Raw genomic sequence first — 5,977 nt, 5'->3', positions numbered from 1 at the left:
TAAAGGTATTCCTCAATTTTCAATTAGCCTCATTCTCAGTCCACACTTGCATCTAGCTTCACACAAGGCTACTATACCACTTTGGATTCTAGCTTCATTTCCATATACTGTTTTACACTTGAACCAGCTACACTTCCAGTTCCTCTCTTTGTGTATGTAGCTGTATCTGGGTTCTGCCTTTATTCTGCGACTTGTTGAATTTCCATGTACTATTCATATCTTGATTCCAGCTGCATTTTATTTACGGCTCATATATTGCATTTCTAGTTGACATGTGAAACACATTCAGTTACATTTGATTTGACTACTTTTCAGTATTGCTCTTATTTAATCCAACTGCTTGTCTGTGACTATGTACACACATAAAACCCAACTGATAAACCTTTGCCTTCCATCTGAAGCCCTCAGCCAGGATCCACTACCTTGACTTGCAACACACAGCTTAGACCTGCAAGTTGGTATTCGAGAAACCAGACCCTGTGCATTTTTCCTCCTAAACCCCCTTTTCTAAACCCCCTGGCCTCCCTACACAAACTCTCCTCACAGTCCCCCATCCAACCTTTCCTAACGCCCCTCCCACTTCCACCTTGCAGCCTCCTCCCCTCCTCCCTCATTCACATTTTCCTTCCCTAAACATAACTGGGGCTGCCCTGGCTAACACCCTGCATTCAACAACCCCTCCTACAATCACACACACACCTTTGGCTCCTAGACACTGCCTTAAAAACAAAGGCGACATCCAATGCAGGACTTTGCACTCACTATCCTCACCTTTACTGTCACCCAGATCCCACCCCAACCCTCCCGCTTATACCTCCCTTTCCTCCCTTCCAACCTCTAACCCCATCCAATCGCTCTTTGCCTCCCCTTCATCAAATTCCTTACTTTCTTTGCCTCAACCCACCCCTCCGATCCCCCTCTTGCCGAGACCCGTCTCTGCCCATCTCCTGCTTCCATATCCCTGCCATCTCTCATTCTCCCCTCTAATCCCTTCCATGCTCACCCCGCCACACCCTTTCTAACAGACCCCCTCCCTCTATGCCCCCCAAGAGGAATTTGGTCCTCATTTGGCACCCCTCCTCCCTTTACAATCCTCCCTCTGGAACTACAACTGAATATTTGCCTTCCCAGCCCCATTTCCCTTCTGACCTTTCTCCCACTCCCCCCCCTCTCCTAGGGCACCCATCCACTCAAACCCTACTGACTCACCATGGCAGAATTGTCACCAAAACAAACTTATTATTTTTGACATTCCTCTTCATCACTGAAACCTTCTGTGAACCCATCGCTCGTGAGGCCTTCCAACCCGGCTACTCCCTGCTGTATATAATAGATCCAGCAGAGCTGGAGGAATAGCCATACTTTACAATCAGCACCTCACAGTCTTATACACTGAGAAACAACCCTGCAACAATGAATGTGAATCCCTACTAAGGAAATTACAGCTAACCCCCGCCTTCAACCACAGTTTCTTACTCATTTACAGACCACCTGGATACAATAGGCATTTCGCTGATTCCCTTTGTGTGGCTGTATCAGCCATCCTGATATTGCACCAGTCCCTCAACAAGCTAGGCGATTTCACCATCTGGTTGGAAGTTCCCTCTAACCCTGTGACCCATCCTCACATAGATAACATGGAATCTCTTAATATGACCCAACTGATATCTGACCCTGCCCACACAGCAGGACACACTGTCGATGCCTTATTCAGTTCCACTGACCTGATTTCCACCCTGCCTTTCCATCCTCTAATTTGGACCGATCATTCAGCCATCTGCTTTTCACTCTTTACCCCCTCCCCATCCTGTACCCCTCCCACCACCCCTCCTTTTCCTCCCCTGTACCTCTCTGGAACAAGGTCATTGTACACCCTGACCTTGCTGACTCCCTTCTATGCTCCCTCCCTAGTTTCACCCTACATGAAGGGCCTCCCTCCATGGATCCTTTTGACAGATGGCTCTCCTCAATCTTTTTGACAGATGGCTCTCCAATGCCCTGACCCCCCTCTTGCCCCCACACAATCCATTTAAAAAAGAACAGGAACTAATCCCAAGTTGTACACTCCTTCACTTAAATCCCCCAAAACCCGAAAGCATCACCTGGAACGCACATGGCAGGCAAATCCCACATCCAAAATAGAGGCAGTTATGCCAGGCAGATCAGGACCTATAGGACTGGAATTAGGAACGCCAAAAAATAATTCTATGAAAACCGAATAGCCAATTCCCTATTGCTATTGAAAGACACTGCACCATCAAGCAACAACACCAAGGTAGCATCTTTCACCAGTTTCTCCTCTCCTCGTTCCTCTGTCCCCTCCAACTTCTTACCACACATCTGATACTCTTCTCCTTCTCCGCCATTTTCCACCCTGAATTCCTGAAACTAAGCTCATAAACTGCACAACTCACTCCCAGCTTTTCCTCTGCACAGAATTAAATTGCCTACTCGACCCTGCCCAATCGGGTTTCGGACCCCTCAGAAGAACAGAATCCTCCCTCGTCTCCATCTGGGATGACATGAAAAGAGCGTCAGATTCTGAAGGCTGTGCAGCACTTATTCTCCTTGACATCTCTGCTGCCTATGACACTATTGATCACTCTGTCCTCCTGGACAGACTCCACTCTCCAGGCATCAGGGACTCTGTTCTGAGATGGATCTCCTCCTTCATCTCTGGATGCTCACAAATAATGCTCCCCCACCCTTTCCCCCCGAACCATGCCCAGTTTTGAATTAGGTCCCACAGGTAGCCTCCCTCTCCCCCTCCTCTTCAATCTCTACATAAGCCCCCCCGCACTCATCCACTCTCACAACTTAACATGCTATAACTACGCTGATGACACTCAGATCATCTTCAAGTTTCCCAAGTCAACGGCCTACCCTGTTCCTGATCTCTCATTCTGCCTCTCTGAAATCAACCACTTGATGATGTCTAACCACCTCCTCCTCAATCCTGGAAAAACCAAAATCCTTATTTGCGGTAAAACTTCACTCTTTCCCCAATCCACCCCCTGGCTTTCCTCCTTAGGACCCTGACCCATAGCATCCATCTCGATAAAGAAACTGGAATGCACACAAAACTCAGATCTAACTCTCTCTAACCATAGTAACACTGTGTCCACAACATGTCATTTCCAGTTGCGCGTTCTGAGACGATTCTTCCTGTATCTATCCTATTCTCACTGTCTCAGCAATTCTTGCAATCATCGTCTCCTGCTTAGACTACGCAAACTCCCTTTACCTAGGCGCCGCTGCCTACCAACTCAGAAAACTGCTAATGAAAATTCAAAACTCTGCAGCTAGATTCCTCCTCGCCCTTTCACCCAGAGAACACATCACTCCTGCCCTCTGAGTACTCCACTGGCTTCCTATCAGCCAGTGAGCGACTTTCAAAGTCATATGCATTATTGACTGCGCCCTCCACAAACCAGGCCCAGAATTTCTCCAACAAAAGCTGAAATGCTACCAACCAATCCAAAATCTTAGATCAGGTTCTGCACTCCTCCTTGTGATCCCTCCCTTCAATCCCACCAGAATTGGAGAACCCTCCTTCTCCATCCAATCTCCCACCATCTGGAACTCCCTTCCCCTAAACACCCACCATGATAAGAATGACTTCTCCTTCAGGAAAGTGCTCAAAACGTGGTTATTCCCAGCAGTAACCTGAAGAGCCAGCCCCCCCTACTCCCCACCTGCCCAGAAATTCATGTCATCAAGGCTGGACGATCAGTACCCCTCAGACCACAGCACAAAGCATGGTAAAGAACAAATCCGAAGGTGACGGAACAACCTGACCACACAGCTACGGCAAAGACAAAGCTCCAAATGAGCCTTAAAGTATGTAGTCCCGCACCACTTCAGGGGATTCAAGACGCAGGCATGGCCACCAACAAGAATGTGCTTGCATCCACACACCAAAACACAATCCACAACATTTCTGCCATCAGAATGCAGCTACGATCTACAACAAACATTCGGTGTAGCTGGAAACATAACAAGTCTCTTGCACTTGCGCAATCTCCTGTTCTCCTCTCAGCACCCATCCACAAGCCTGATCATCATGGGTAGCTTACTGGGATTAGGCCAGCCCAACCAACTACCTATCTTGGCCGAATGCGCACACATATTCTAATGTTACCCAAAGCCTGTTGAGGCCATACTAATGGGATAAAGGTGCTTTATAAATGACAAAATACTACTAATTCTACTAGAAACTAAAGGATAATGTTCTGATCCCAGAAGAATGACTCCCTTCTCCTGGGTTCTGGTTCCTGATTTTTTATTCAACCTCAAAACATGATCATGAAGTCCCAAACAATGCTCTCTCTCCTGTCATCAGGGGAGAATCACTCCCTTCCCCTGATGATAGAGTTCCAAACACTTTGGTTCCCCTTCTTGATGGGTCAGGAGAATGTCTCCCTTCTCCTGTCTATTTCCGACAGCCTGGGGGTATGGCTCCCTTCCTCAGGCCCTTTTGGACCTTATGGTCAGTCCAGGTTATCAGAAGAATGACTCCCTTCTCCTGGTATCTTGTACCCAGTTCGTTTCAACCAGAGGGAATGACTCCCTTCCTCTGGTTCTCTTTTCATTTGGTTTCACACCCATGATGGCCAATCTGTTCTTCTTCTTTGTTCAAGGCTTAAAATGTTTGCCTTGTTATGTAAAATGGAGGCTTATGCATGCAATATGCAAAATAAAAGTGTCTTTTCACTTTTAGCTATAGGATATTATCCTTTGTGAAAAACATTACAGTAAATACAGAAACTATCCCTCATTGGCAGTTAAAATTTACACCATGTACATGATCCTTAATTCAGCCATTGTATACTCTTTTCTCTACATTCTTTTTATGGTCCACGCAGTGGCATCTGGTCCCTAATGGGCGAGGAGGCGCCGACCTGCTATTACCCTCGCCCATTATGAAGGAGCAGAACCATCCAAGTGTAAACACTGTGCACTCCCTCATCTGCAGCTGAGGGAGAGCCCCTCAGCTGGCTTAAACTGTCAAAGGGAAATTTGGTTTACCTTTGACAGTTTCTGTTCTCCTGCATAAATGTATAATGGACCATGCAAGGCCGGAATCTTTTGCTTCCGCAGCCTTGCTAGGCCCATTGGGGATGCGGGCTGAGGAACTGCACCTCTGAACTTGCGTAGGAGGTGCTCCCACTCCTCCCTGCACATTCAGACAGCCTGAGTCAGTGACTTGGGAGCGCTCCAGCTACTGCACACAAGTGCAGTAACCAGGAAGCACTCTTTGCTTCTTGCTTCTTGTTCATGTGGTGTTGGGGATGAAGGGCTTCCATGTTCCATGGGATGCCAGTGCTTGGCAAGGAGCAGAGTTCGGACTGGGGCTGAAGCTAAAAAGAATGCATTATCTATGTGTGGATGTCTGCAAAAACCGCACCTCAGGCCATGGGGGTGGAGTCGCGGTCATTGCCAAAAATCACTTCCAATTTTTGGAGAGACAAATCGTATGTGACAATTGTGAAATATTAAATTTTAAACTAATGCCAACCCTGTGCAGCTGCTTTAATCTCATCGTGGTTTATCAACCGCCCTGTGAAATGGCAACTTCAACGAGAACTGTATACAGCTACTGAAAACTATACATTTCCCCAATTGCTCAGCCTTAGTAGTTGGTGACTTCAACCGCTGGCTCCATGATCCAGGGGATAAGGAAGGAACCCTATTAGAAGAAGCATTGTTGGAAATTGAATTCAGGGTCAAAAATAATGAACCTACAGCCAAGTTTGGCAACATATTGGACTGGGTGATCTCTCGAAACCTGAAACTACACATAATAAACACTTCCCCTTGTATCTGGTTGGACCATTGAATTATAAACTTCACCTTTCTCTTAGAGGGTGTTCCTAAACAATCTCCAAATCCTACTTAAACAGTGTACAACCGTAGTTTAAAAAAAATAAAAACCTCTCACCTCCACAACTGTATCCTTGATATCATGTCCACCACA

This window comes from Ambystoma mexicanum, chromosome 6q (assembly GCF_040938575.1).
Source record: "Ambystoma mexicanum isolate Mex_15411 chromosome 6q, UKY_AmexF1_1, whole genome shotgun sequence".
Lineage (NCBI taxonomy): Eukaryota > Metazoa > Chordata > Amphibia > Caudata > Ambystomatidae > Ambystoma > Ambystoma mexicanum.
The sequence above is the reverse complement of the archived record's forward strand: the minus strand, read 5'-3'. Positions refer to the sequence as shown.